Source organism: Artemia sp. Qi Xiang Cuo, chromosome 4, assembly GCF_049724085.1.
Source record: "Artemia sp. Qi Xiang Cuo chromosome 4, ASM4972408v1, whole genome shotgun sequence".
Lineage (NCBI taxonomy): Eukaryota > Metazoa > Arthropoda > Branchiopoda > Anostraca > Artemiidae > Artemia > Artemia sp. Qi Xiang Cuo.
The window spans coordinates 41,661,674-41,676,904 of record NC_142797.1 but is presented as its reverse complement, the minus strand read 5'-3'; the positions used below and the strand labels follow the sequence as shown (position 1 = coordinate 41,676,904).

At 35.8% G+C, this 15,231-nt stretch overlaps 1 protein-coding gene across 3 annotated transcripts in view; it reads left to right on the top strand.

Moving 5' to 3' along the window:
• Positions 1–15,231, top strand: part of LOC148953119 (glutathione S-transferase C-terminal domain-containing protein homolog) — a 168,538-nt gene that overhangs the window by 53,865 nt on the left and 99,442 nt on the right. For 2 of the 3 annotated variants that reach the window (XR_016141691.1, XR_016141692.1), the window contains exon 4: positions 10,531–10,695. The gene's annotated coding sequence lies outside the window, so the exon portion shown is untranslated. Of the gene's footprint in view, positions 1–10,530; positions 10,696–15,231 lie in introns of those variants that run through there. The other variant, XM_089088305.1, reaches the window with a different exon arrangement.

Here is a 15,231-nt window from a genome sequence, read left to right as displayed (position 1 = left end):
TACCGGACCCGAAAACCAACGAACCACCAAACAACACCCAACAAAATTATAATAATTATAAACATATTCAGCTGCAACTAAACCCTCCTCAAAAACAAAACTTAAGTGGCGTGGAATAATCCATTCAAAATATACACATCAAAACAATGGTTCTTTAGCGACTTACGAAAATCCTGCAAACCCCCATCATTCCTCAAATCCTCTGGCAAACTCTCCCAAACTAACGGAACAACATGGCGAATTGAAAACCTAGACCTAGACGTGACCATAGCTGGTCTTCGCACCAACTGAGAAGATCATGTCAAATGATCGTGAGTAGTAGACACAAGACTAAATATTCCTGAAAAACATGATGGTAACTCCGAAGCTAAATATTTAAACATAAACAGAGCATTATAGAATACACATATTCCTGCCAACGGTAGAATTTTATACTCGCGGTAAAGATGCCTCACCGATGCAGATAGGTCAATTTGATTACCATAAAGAACTCTAATTGCCATATTCTGTGTTACGCAGAGCGGATGGAGGTGAGTTACGAATGTTTTCGACCAAACCATACAACAGTAAATGAGATATGGGTGAACCATAGAAAAATACAACATTCTCAGAATTTCACACGGAAAAAGATACCTAAGTTTACGCATAATACCAATATTACGAGACAATTTGCTGTTAACAGATGCAATATGGTCTTTAAAACTAAGGCTTTCATCAATTATAAAACCAAGGTATCTAGTACTAGTAGATCTTACAATGGTATGGTGCCCTACTTCTGTACTATTAATCCATGGATAATGTCCAGTAATTCTACCATAAATCAAAAAATTCGACGTATTATGATTCAGTTTCAATTTATTTACTCGCATCCACTTTTCAATCGAAGAAATACCTTGTTTCAATATAGTCATCAACTCATTTTCAGTTCTAGCAGCTACGGTGAAATGGGCATCATCAGCAAAACATGGTAGAATTCCTTTAGTACCGTAAGTATCAAGGTCTAAAGAACAAGACACATTACTTGAAGCTCTACAAAGGTCATTAATATAAACCAAAAACAACAAAGGGCCCAAAACGGAACCCTGGGGTACTCCAATCGAAATATATTCAATTTTAGATGTAACTCCATCCATCACGACACACTGAGTCCTTCCACTAAGAAAACTAACTATCACATTTAAAAAATCACCACGTATACCACTACTATATAGCTTTTGAACTAGTATATCATTATAAACAGATTAAAATTCTTTATTAATATACAAATATATCTAATCTATCTTCAGACACTTTTATAAAGAATAATTAATAATAGTTGTTAAAAACAAAACTCCATGCTCTGTAGAATGATGACTCCTAAACCCAAACTGACTAGAACTAAAAAATTGTCTTTTCTCGAAAAAACTTACCATCCTACTATGAATCAACTTTTCAAACACTCTAGAAATAAATGGCAGTAAAGAAATCTGTTTATAATCACTAAAACAATTCTTATCCCCTCCTTTAAATATCGGGATAACATTCGCGCACTTTAGACAATCAGGAAATATTCCAGCTTTTAAACAATTATTTATCAGTCCTAAAAAATGACTAGATATAACAGGTAATATCGACTTCAAAACCTTCAACGAAATAAAATCGCCTCCTGATGCTCCATTTTTCATATTATTTATAACATCAAATAATTCATCAATAGTTACAGATTTAAGGTACGCAGACACATCACAATCTTCAGGTAGGAACTGACGAAAATCTCCATCTTGATCAAATACTGGCACCGATGATGACACACGCTGCCCAATAGTAGCAAAGTGATTACACATCTCATCTGCAACATTATTATTCATTCCCATATTATCTGGACGGATCAAGACGCTACCAGGGCAAGTCACCGACATAATCAATTTCCAAGTCTTACTCGGGTTACCCTCAACTTTTTTTAATTTAACCTTATAATATTCTACCTTAGCCAGTCGGAGTGCAGCATTTAACCTACTATTATAAACTCTATATATTACTTTATCATGAGGATCATTGCTCCTTGTTGACAACTTATATAAAAAACGTCTTTTATTAACTGACTGTAACAAACTCTTTGTAATCCAAGGTTTATTCGGAGACACCCTTCTCTTCTGTATTCCTGACACTTCACAACATTCCAAAAACGTATCCTTAATCTTACCATACCAAAGCTCAAACTTCAAATTTAAATCTAATTCTTCTTGTAAAAATTTAAAGTCTAACTGTTCTATCCTAAGCTTAAATCTTGAAATAGTATTTGAATCAACTATTAATTTCTTAGGCTTAGGGCGAGCATCACAATTAATATTAATATTCTTAGATATACCCGGAACTAATATAGCCAAACCAAAGTGATCCGAAACATCATTTAACACAACACTCGACGAATCATGGGGAACATTCAAAAATACATTATCAATTAGAGATGAAGATGAATCCGTCACTCTAGTACAAATATTTACAGCAGGATGCATCCCATAACCTAACATTAAATTCAAAAAATTCCGGGCTTTTGAATTAGATGCTAACACTTTCAAATCAATGTTAAAATCTCCACACACAAAACACGGCATGTTCTTACGAGTTAGAAGGTCCATTTGTTGCTCTAATAATTCTAAAAAACAATCTACACTAGCTGAAGGGGGCGGTAACAAACAGCAATAAAAAATGGGTCACCATTCTTATCAACCTCCGTAACAAAACACTCAAAAACCATCTCTTTATTAACAGACAAATCATCCCTAACCTTCACATTCAAATCAGTTCTAATATACAGGGCAAGTCCTCCATGCTGATGGTGAGTACGGTTCTTAACATACATATTATAATTTAAAATATCCAATAGTCAAGAATTATTATTCATTAACCATGTTTCAGTAAGTGCAAGAATATGAAAATCAGATAGCATACACAGCTCCGACAAATAATCCAATGTACTATTTAACCCCTGACAATTCAAATGAAAAATGCCAAGTTTATCTGGTGCCAGTCTAGTATGTAAATCAGTTGGGCACTTATAATTAACCTTCGGAAAAACATCATCTACCCCCATATCAAAATCCCTGTGAAGTACCCCTAATCCTAAATCTGAAACACTCAATGGATTATTCTCAAGCCAATCCAAACGATCATTACGAACAATTACCATTTTTTATAAATATATATATATATAAAAAAGAAAAGGAGGGTAGTTGCAACCAAACCTAACCAACTGAATAACTTACTATAACTCGGAGGGTCGGTGGTCCCGTTTCCAACGTAATCGAAGCTCCAGAAAAAACACAATATAACCTAAAAATAATAAGAAACATATTAACAAAATAGTATAAATAAACAAACGAATACAAAAAAAGTGAAAAAATTGACACTAACACTAACCTGTCACAATACAGGCTTACTGTTTCCATTACTGAATTCCAGAAAATTATAATTGAAGAAAACACAATGCTCTACCTGTGTCTACCACTTACCCATTCTAAATTCTAACAAAAACTAAATAAATGAGGGAAAAAGAACAACTTTTCATTTTTTTTCCATAAACACAAATACAAAAAAAAAATAAAAAAAAAAAAAAAAAAAAAAAAAAAAAATCTTAACAAACTCTTAATTCACCATTCATGATATAACCATCTATTGGTCACATAACTCAGGGATAGGCTCATCGTAACCAAATTTTGCCGCCACACCACCACAATCGATCTGTATATATGGTGGAACTGTATTGGAAACCCATGATGAAACTCCTATAGCATTTAATCTAGATGTCTTTACATACAGCTTCCTTCGAGCTTCGCGAACTGATATTGGTGCATCATCGCTAACAGATACATTTCTATGGTGACCAATAACTTTTCCTTTTAATTTCTTTCCGTTCTTAAGCACACTGACCTTCGCATCTCGAGAACCAACATCAACTTTAAAATACGGCTGCTCCTTACGGACACTACCAACAACTCGAAACCTCGGGACCATGGACAGACCTAGACCCTCCAAACACAACTGGTCAAAAAACGTTTCGGCTTGGGTAGTATTTTCGCAGGGAGCATTCCAAACGATAATATTCGTCTCTGTATGTCGATACTCAGATGCCATAAGCCGACGAGACATCTGCACTCCCAGTTTCATACTTTTTCGTTGCACTAGCGATAATTGACATTTGATTTCTTAAGTTTAGAACATCAGATTCAAGCTGTGTAACACGTGAACTCGTAGTATTAACTTCTGATTTTAGCTCAGACTGTGTATTTTCCACTGATACCATACGATTTTCTAACATTTTTATACTATTGTTTATAGAGTCTAGTTTTTTACCATTTTCAGTAAGTATTGTTAGCATCTTAGCAAAATCATCCGCCAGGGTCTTCAGTGAAGCGACATCGTTATTCCCTTCAGATGAAACGGTCGAATTCAACAAACTGTTCTCAACAGACTGGGATCCTACTTGGACAGTTTTAGCAATCTTCCTTTTTCGCCCCATGGCAAGTGCAAATAAAATAAAATATGTAATCTCTCTTACCTATTTTGACACCTATAATTTATCCACGTCGATGCGGACGTGCAGTTCGCTAAGCCACCGTTAATTTGGGCACGGCTAACACCCCTATCTCCTGCACCGACGATTTCCAACAGCGTTTGAATACCGATGCTACTTCAGGAATCACAACCAACTTTCAGGAATACTCTGTAGCGTTTGCAAAATTCAACTAATCAAATATTTGCATTTCATTCCATTCCTCAGGGCAAGCGGTAAAGACACCTGAACTACTCCTCAATCAGAGCTTGATTCATTGACTTTGGCCTATTTTCTTTTTTTGTCATAATTAAATGACGTAATCCAAGGTGTATAATCCCAAGCCAATTCAATGTTTCGCAATATCTTCACTGTCTAACAAATACACTTTTTACAAACCAATTAAATTCAAAGTAAATCCAATTTGCGTCCTCACAGTTCAAAGGCTAAATTTTTGTTTTGACTATTGTGCTTACTATTTGAACAGGAATGTTAACAAAATTGTTTCTTACGCTATATTACCAACGTTTCCACTTCAAATTTTTTCAATCCCTAAAAGGCTGGTGGAAAATCTTTAGAAATCCCTATTTTCAATACCAAAATCCTTAAGAGTTTTCCTATTTTTTTACTTCTTTCCGTGTTACAAGTAAATCCTTGTTAGGCTGACTGTTAATAGCATTTGTCCAGACAACTTATTTTGGAACTTAAGACCTTTTACGTGTACCAAAGTATCTTCTTTTGACGTTTAAACAATTCTTTGTATTTATCAACTAGTTAAGTTCGGTTTTGAATGATAGATTCCGGGTCCAGATGTCAGATTCTGGACCATGTGAATATATTTTATTTATTTGTTTGTCTTTGCCATTATTTTTTCCTTCTCTATTACTAATTTTGCAACACCCTCGTTTTTATTTGCATTGGTACGAATGATTGGCATGAATGATATCCAACCGGTCGCTTTTTCACGCATTATTTTTGTTTTGATATTTTTATATTGATTTTGTAAATTGAAGCAGAGTATAGTAGCAAAAATGATCACTTAAACCTTGATTTAAGGACAGCGCCTGTATTTTGATCTTTTAAGTTATTCGATTTTAACTATTGTAGACTGCTACCTGCCTCCCAGTTTTCCAGAAAATGCCGAATGTAGACGCACTTTAAGCTGTATTCAGAAAAATTTAATGAGAATTACCAAATGATAAGATTTAAGAGAAAACACCAAATACTGAAATTAATACCCCGAGTCATCGTTGTCGTCGCCATCCTCATTGTCTTTCCCAATACCCAAAAAAGCGATGCATTCGCACGCAGTCGCATCGGATTTTACAGACTTCATTTTTTTCTTTAAACTCTCGGTGACCGTAGAGGGGGCTTTACGCTTCATCCCTTACTTGACAGAAATCGTCGCAGCCAAAGTTACATTTTTGAGCCCATTCCTCTTTTAATTTTTACTGTTTTCAGAACCCTGAAGTCTTTTCAGAGCAGGAAAGTCCAAAAATAAACTGAAGTACATGAAGAACGCTAGTGAACTTTAGCACTCCGCTTGGCGTCTTGATGGACGACACCTAGTTCCGAAAATTCATCGAGCTTCCGCCAGTGAGAAGGCTGTCGTCTGAACTAAGCAGCATCAACGCCCGCCACTCTTTTTAAACCAGCCCAAAATCCCAAGAGGGGTGCCCGAACTTTTGGCAAAAAAGCCGCAACGATGGAATATCACCATCCAATGCGACTGTTGGGTCTACAATCTCTACAAAGTTGTAAATTTCGTGATCAAATGGAAACCGGTTGACTAGCTGGGATATAGCTTCAATATAAAATTTCTGGGCAATCTCCTTGATGCTCTTGCATTTCTCCGTGAACTTTGTATCTTTTCCTTGTAAAAGAAAACAGACGGGTGGTCGCTTCTCGTCCCAGGTAAACCTTAGAGGTGGGTAGGAAGAACTCTTCTTTTTTAAAGTTCACAGACTGAACAGACTCAATTTGTTTCAGATAATCTTTTACCATGAAATTATGGCAAAGGCTCTTCGCAATTTCTAGTACTCCTTTTCTTAAGTAAGTAAAATCTAGTGCATCTGCCTGGCATAGAGTATTAAGGTCATTGAATACGCCCAAAGCATAGTCAACAAATTCGAAAAGAACCCTTTGGTATGGATTCTTCAGTGTCAAAAGTGTCTGGTCGTTACCATGAGTTGGGTTTTATTCAGCCACTTCTTGCTAATAAACTTCTAGGGTATTCCATGCTATCAGTATGCTTTTCAGAGTCTGTTACATGAAAAGTCATCTAGTGGGACTAATGGCTGAAAACTTCATCTCTTGCTCTTCAGTGGCCCTTCTGAGCCCTTGGAACTTTTACATTCTTTATGGGATTGTTTGAAAATGACTTGTCACGAAGTAGCGAATGTCCTCCCAACTTTTCGGCAACATTTTTGAAGCATACTGGGCAGAGAGATGACACAAATGGCATGAGCATTTGATAACGATGACACAATAATAATTTTCTTTTATTTTTGTTGCCACACTGTTGTTGATGCCCATTATTGTATTTGTTTTATCGGCACAAAAGCCTACCCAGTTCCTAAGATCAACACCAACATCCTTTAGCGATTGCAGCCAAGTGTCAAGACTCTGGAACACGCCTTCAGCAGTCCCATCGGGTCAGGTAACGATCTCTAGGACATCTACATTTTTCTCTAGTTTCTCGTCTACAAAATTCACACAAATAGCTAGCTGTTTGCAAACAGTATTGTCCGTTGTTTCGTCGATAATAATCGAGAACGTGGAGGCTTTGAGGTCATTTACCAGCTCTTGCCGATAGTGACTTTGTAACAATGTTTGTGACTTTCTGCTTTCCTGCCGTCACACGGTTTAGGACTTCAGCAGATGGATAAGTTTGTCTGACAGCGAGAAAGAAAAATTGTTGGCAACAAGAAACTCTCCTATTTTTGCCTCTGTTTCCAGAACCTTGTCCTCTAGGGACTTATCAAAAAAATGTTCCAATAGGCTTCAATTTTCTTAATTTCAAAAATTCTCCCTTCATTTCTTCGTGTTTCTTGTCCTTCGTGTGCTGAATCAAGGCATCTTTTCCTTGACTACCAATATTTTTATTAGTTGTACAATACTTGCAATCGGCTATAGATTATGATGGTGCACTAAATCGATTCGTCCCTCGAAGAATCAATTCCAAAAACTGAGTCTCCTTTTCCCGAGTAACTTTGTACTTCTCTTCGTATTTCTTTTGAACAGTCCTAGAAAAACTTCCAGGTTTAGTCACCGGCCTAGATTTTCTTTATTTTTCATCATCATTATCACTGTCACTGACTTTGTAAAACTCGTCCTCCATTCTTACAGAACTATTTTTCTTCACCTGAAAAGAAAAGGCTGGTTAATTTTTTTTTCCATAATATTTGATATTAACTGACCGCTTTGAAAGAGGTTTGCAATGCGTCTTTTGTTCAGCAATGCAAGTGGCAAAAAAATTAACCTCATTTCAAGAATGACACAGTTCTGCCAAAAAAAAAACATTTTTGGATGCTCAGGACCCATTTGTGGACCAGAAAGTTGGCAATCCTGGGTGGTGGGGGGTGCATCGGCCCCAAACGTTTTGGCCATTCGGTATAGCTTATATAGCAGGGAAAAGCCTGAATTCAGATAAGAGCATATCATGTTTTGGTAAAACTTCAGAATACCTTAGGAGCCTGAAACAGCTAAAATTTAAATTGAATTTAAAATAAAATAGAAGAAATCTCCTCTGCTCTCAGTCAAATGTTGGCACATCTATTTTTCTCTAATTTGCCTTATTCGTTTGTTCTTATGTGGCAGCTTTTCCTCTTTAGCCTGCCTACCAAGTAAAAGGCCAAAATACTATACATTATTGACTTAGTTTTTTCATGGAAAATAAACTTTAGCTTAGTTCAACAGGGTGGTCCACAAGTCACCATACAGAGACAAACTATCTATATTTCTATCAGAAAAAAAATTTCTTTAATGTTCTGCACGGTTACCAATATTTTTGAAAGTGCATTGCAATATGTTTATCCTACCCTTGATGAAAATAAATTAGCAAACTATAATATGCTGTAAAAACATAAGCATTTGTTCTATTTATGGTGACTTGTTCTTTCATACTTAACTTTTTACTCAAAAGAGAATAAAAGGAAAACTAAGATAGAGGTCAGGTACGTCATTTGCCATGGAGCAAAGGGGGTTGCCCACTTAGGATCTTCAGAGGCCATCTCAATTTCCAATTGAGATGGCCTCAATCCCCCCCCCCCCCCAAAAAAAAATAACCTGAAAGAAATAAGATATCTTAAGGCTAAACTCAAATAACTTGGCTGTTTCATGATATAACAATATCTTTTAAGTTAAGATAAAATACCAATTAATCATTAATTCAGGGTGTTATTTTGAATTCATGCTTCTGCTATAAGTAAGCTAAGAAGGTATGAGACAATCTACACAAAATCATGCAACAATTCAAATCAACTCAACATGCATAAACACTAGAGACAAACTTGTAGGCTGTGTGTTCATTGAAGACATGATATCTGATATAATCAGCTATATTAGTTTGGTAAAGATTCAGAAAAGAAAGCCCTAATAAAAACGGATTATTTCTTACTGTCTATTGTTCAGTCTATTTGACAGTAAATGTGCATAGGTGCTTCTGTTTGTATTTGTCCTCGGTCTTTTCACGTTGGTTGTTTTGTTTCAAATTTCGCGGATCTATCCAAGTCCAACAAAAGCGTTTTTCAACCGCTTTTGCCGAAATCCCGCCGTTTTATTCAAAATTCTCATTTCCGTAACAAAAATTCATAGGCTCGGCATGGAAAAAAGTGGAAAATCCAAATTTAGAGTAGAAATAAAGTATTAAAGTAGGTCTAAAAATATTAGAGGATAAACATTCAAAATAAAGTAGTGTACTCTAAAATATAGTAGAAATAGAAGCGCTGACCTGGAGGCAAAAAGTGGACCTTGATATATTTTGTCACCCCTCCTCTTTTTCAGTCTATATGATTTAAGGTACAAAGTGTGCCTTTAGTCCCTTTGACAACCTCCTTCTCCTTACCAGAGTTTTGGAAAAGAAAGGTACACATGTTTCTCCTTGTTTGAACCGGATTCAGTACAAGGATACTAAAAGATATTCTGATTAAAAGCATGAGTGAGCAGGCTACAGAGTGTCATTGTTTGGTATATCACCTCTATCATAAAGAGTGACTTGTAACCAAGAGTCGCACAGCTTGTTCATCCTTGTGGGATCACGTGGGGTCACAGGCTTGTGCTAATTGGTCCACATTTTAGTCGTTTCCGATACATTTTAGGGTAGGGAAATTTTTTTTTCCTGCGAGCTCTGGCTATGCAACGATTATAAGCAATAATGCAACACAGTGACTTAGTTTTGAAATAAGTCACGTGTTTATTTGGCAACCACCCGGCTATGGACATAGAATCAAATTGTTTTTTGCCATATGTTGCACATAGAATATAAGTTTTAGACCTTTTAGTTGTTACGTTTTGAGGCAAAGTAAGTTATCCTTAATTTATGCATTCTTTAATTTCAGAAGTAACAACACAGATTGTGTTTGACCATTTGTTTTAAGGCAAAATAATAAAGCATTAGTTTTAATACATTGTGCATTTCATGGTGAGAAATTCTTCTTGACATATACCATTTTTGGATTGTTGAGGGGCTGACAACTACGGTATTAATCGGCAGTGAAAAATCAGAGCAAAGTTTGCGGCAACACTTTTGTCAGCAAAGTCAACCGAAGTTCGCTGCAACACCTCACTTTGCCCTTGCTGGGTGAATCTAGTTTTCATTGAAGCTCCCTGTTCTTTGGTCTTTTTACAAATTTGTGCCATCCTTATCCTGGAATAGATTCTTGTGTTCTTGCCGGAAGTCGACATGTTTTTTTTTTTTTTGTTGTTTTTTGGATTTCTTGAATCATTCTGTCCTTTAGAGAGACAGTTATCGCAGTTTTCGTTTACTTGTTTTCTTTTAGTTGCGAACGTGTTCTGTGGCTAGACGAACGAAAATTCTGGCTATTCGAAGCGGTAGTGGCATTGGGCTCAATGGTATCAACTAGTTTTGTGATTGTGCGTCAGAATTCCCTTAATAGACGTGCTATGAGAAGAATTCAACGTCAAATCAATTCTGTCATTTAAATGTAAGTTTATTTCTTTACTTAAAATTGGCTATTTAAATTGTAAGAGGATTGTTTTTTTTATTTCATTGTAAAAGCTTCAAGCTAATTTCGCTTGTCGCAGTCTTTGTGCAATTGTGCTGATCTTGTATCGCGAATATCGAGTGAAAAAGCCGGCTATTATAAAACTGTCCTCGCTTCAATTGTTTCAATCAATTTGTCTCTGTGAACCATCATTAAATCATTGATTTAAAAAAGCAGTGTCATTTGTTGTTTGTTTTAAAGTCATGCGTGTAATAAGTTGAATTTGGTGCTAAAAACTAATACCCAGTACCAATTTCTTTGAGCAACTGGGATTTGCTGTTCAGGTACAGCCGATTCTTGTCGACTTGGGAAGATTGGCTTAGCAGATTTGCAATGGCTGCAAAAATCAAATGGAAGGCTAAGCCAGCTTAGCTAGCTAGGTCGTGGATATTGCACTATCAATCCAGGCAATACACAATTAATATTTGTTATAGACAACAAGAGTCTACGTTCTAACACAGATGCAAAGACAGATGTGTCTCCCAGTATTTTTTTCGGCCATTTCGTATGGAAGAGGTTGTCTTAGAAAGTAGTAATTGAGAATTCTAGAAATTACAAACGGAAATCGAAAATTCTAGTGCCTTTTTTAATGGCTGAGAGTGATTGGTGGGCAACCCCCCGTCTCCTCTTTTACTTAGAATAGTTGAAAGGTCCAGTAAATATACCTCTGGGGACTACATGACTCATGTACCTCCAATTCTGTCATTTTGTATGGAAAGGGTGGTCATAGAAACTTGGGAGGGGACTTATTTTATTGAAAAGTAAATTTTCTAGGGCTCTTTTCAAGTTTCGAAAGTGATTAGAGGGGAAGCAGTCCACCTTTAATGCCTTTTTTTGCTATCCGGCCCCTCTCGCACCCCATGGTATTGGATCGAATTCCATTTTGTTCAAAATTATTGAAAGATCCAATAAATATCTCTTCAAGAGTGACCTGACCCCCACAACTCCTAGGGAAAGACAGGAAACTATGAAAATTGCTAAATATTACAGATAAGTTTATCGTGGAAAAAGGGGCATGTTTGGTCTTGGATGTCCGACTGACTCGAAACTTCCTGGGATCGTTTCTTATGCCAATGGGAATGCATATTTTGTTGGGAGATAGGTTAGGGCTCCTGGAAATGAGTCAAAATACTTTTTTCCCTTGTGAGTTTGACCCTTACAACCTTAACTCTTTGACCTAATAGGAACCTAATGTAAAAATCAAATATCTGAGGCTTGAAAAGGATCAAAAATTGCGTTTCCCGATCTACTTTAAACATATCTTAAGTCCTTGGGCTATGGAAACCCCAATGCAGAAGGAGAAATCAGGGTGGCTATTATGGCCCGTCATTCTCTAAGTCATGCTAAAAATGAAACATAATCCTTGCTATGTTTGACCATTATTCTAAAAAAAATGGTGGCGGAACCACTTCTTTCCGAAATTGGACGACTACTCTCAGTTTCAAACCAGTATTCTCATGACATTTTGATTTTTTGATTTTTTTTTTGGAGGGGGGGGGGATAAATAAACAGTTTTTCTTACTTTTCTCTGCAAGTTCTATATGTTTTTCGATGGTCACTTGGTTTCAAATTAAATAAAAAAAAAGTTTTTTTAACTGAAAGTAAGGAACGACGTTAAAACCTAAAACGAACAGAAATTATTCCGTATATGAAAGGGGATGTCCCCTCCTCAACGCCTCGCTCTTTACCCTAAAGTTTTTCAATGTTTAAAAAAAATAGAGTTGTGAGAAAATCAAACTTTAGCGTAAAGAGCGAGGCGGACAGCCCCTTTCATATACGGAATAATTTGTGTTCGTTTTAAGTTTTAACGTCGTTCCTTACTTTCAGTTAAAAAACGTATTTTTTTTAATTTAATTTTTGAACGTTTTTGAATTAATGCAGGTTTTGATTTTGGCTCACCGTACATGAATAATTAAAAAAAATTTGAATATTAATTTTAATTTTATTTGGTTAAATGGCTTTCTCGAAACCTGTTTAATTTTATTTACGAACGTTTTTATTAGTAATAAATATAAGTAACTTACGAATTAACTTACGTAACGAACCTCTATATTCTTATATTTTTAATACGTATATTAGAGGGTTCGCCCCCTAGTCAATACCTTGCTCTTTAAGCTTAAGTTGGAATTTTGTTCCAATACTTTAGAAATGACCCCTTAATCACAAATGCCGTTAATTAGAATAAATAGCTCTTATGAAAGTACTAAATAATCTTTGGCTTAAAGAGCGAGGTATTGCCTAGGGGATGAACCCAATCATAAACTTAATGTTTTCTGTAGTTTTGAGATATTATGTTGCTCCTTACTTTCAGTTTAAATACTTGTTTTTTTATGTAGAACTTCTGATTTTTATTTAAATAGTACTGGAAAATCCGGTGCCCCCGTTATAGCCATGTTCCTTCTCCCCTGAAAACTTCCTTCATGGTAAGATCCTCCCACATAACCGACGACCCACTCCCCCCCCCCACTACCAGAAAAAATCCTTTCTGAAAACGTCTGTATACTTCCCAATAACCAATACTATATGTTAACATTGGGTAAAGTTCATAACTTTCAGCCCTCCCCCCGGGGACTTCGGGGGATTAAGTCATCCTAAAAGACATAGTTATCCTATTTTCGACCATGGTGAAAAAAATGGCTATTTCAAAATTTTTATCGGGTGACTTTGGGAAAAAAATGAGCGTGGGAGGGGGCCTAGTTGCCCTCCATTTTTTTGGTCACTTAAAAAGGGCACTAGAACTAGCCCTCCCACGATATTCTAGGACCACTAGGTCGATACGATCACTCCTGAAAAAAAAAAAAAAAAAAAAAAAAAAAAAAAAAAAAAAAAAAACACGCATCCGTGATCTTTCTTCTGGCAGAAAATGCAAAATTCCACATTTTTGTAGATAGGAGCTTGAAGCCTCTGCGGTAAGGTTCTCTGATACGCTGAATATGATGGTGTGATTTTCATTAAGGTTATATAACTTTTAGGGGGTCTTTCCCCCTTTTTTCGAAAATCAGCCAACTTTTCTCAGGCGCATAACTTTTGATAGGTAGGACTAAACTTGATGAAACTTATATATTTGAAATCAGCATTAAAATCTGATTCTTTTGATGTATCTATTGGTATCAAAATTCCGTTTTCTACAGTTTCGGTTACCATTGAGCCGGGTCGCTCCTTACTTACAGTTCGTTACCACGAACTGTTTGATAAAATGAAAGCGTGACTATTTGTAGATTTACTAATTTAGTGTACACTTATGCCCATTTGAAGCTTGGAATCTTCTGAACTAGCGGACATCTGAAAATGGAATAGGACGTATACTTATAGGAGTTTGAAAAAGAGTTAAATACAAATCAAAATTGATTTTAAAAATTATTTTAATTAAAAATTAAATAAAAAATGGTTACGGAATCATTCCTTAATACAGTTTAATAATAAAAAGGCGTTTAACTTTAACTGGAAGTCAACATATTGTTGATATTTAAATTTTATGTTTTATCAAATTTATCGAGATAGTTCTGCTCTTTTATTTTCATGGTTCGGCGTGGGAACACTGATACAAATGTGGTTATGCCCTCAGAACTTAATAATTTTGAAACAGCAAAAAAAAATTGTAGAAAATCGCGGTTTCCTGGTATTAATAGACCTAAGATGGGTTTGAGGGGGCAAAAAGTGTTTTCATTTTAATGTCCTTGGTACTTTGAAAGAGGACAAAGCTATGAAAAAGAGAAAAGGAAAAGAGTGCAAAAACGCCAAATAACTGTCTGTCAAAGGAAACAGAGAACTTAAGAAAGAACACAATTGCCTCTTAAACAAAAGACTTCAAAAATAATTACAAAAAACCAACAAAGAAGTGCCATACCAAAGTTAATAGGTAAAAGTAGAACATAGCTCTGATTCTAGCAGAAAAGGAACCAGGAATTGCACCGAAGGTCTGCAAATGTATTACAAACTGAGCTTTGCCAAGGCTTAAAAGAAGGCAAAGGTAAACTTGAATGAGAATGTTGCTTTCCATGCTCATTTTTTTTTTGAAGGCTTGATAATTTTCGATTAATGTTGCATTTAGTGAGTTTGTAGACTATTTGAATACGATTTTGACAGTAGGAAGAAAGCCTCCTCAGTACCTATATTATGTAACTAGTATACATGTTGTCTACTAAACATTACTATGTGCTACTTATTTTCACCATCTGCATACAAGGTGCATAAGGTATTAGTACATCTTCAAAACCCTACACACTTTTCAAATAACATATTGCAAATTTAGACGGATTCAGCGGTAAATAACCTATTTAAATAGAAGAATCCACCTATGATCTGTTCTGTTTGGTTGAGGGTCTATAATTTGGGAAGGTCACACCTTTTCAACAGTTTTCAGCACTCAAACAAGCAGTCTTGAATAAATCATTTTTTTTTTAAATACAGCAGTGTACACACTTCTCAGAAAGTATCTATGGGTAAATAACTGCTGCAGAAATAAACTTTATTCGC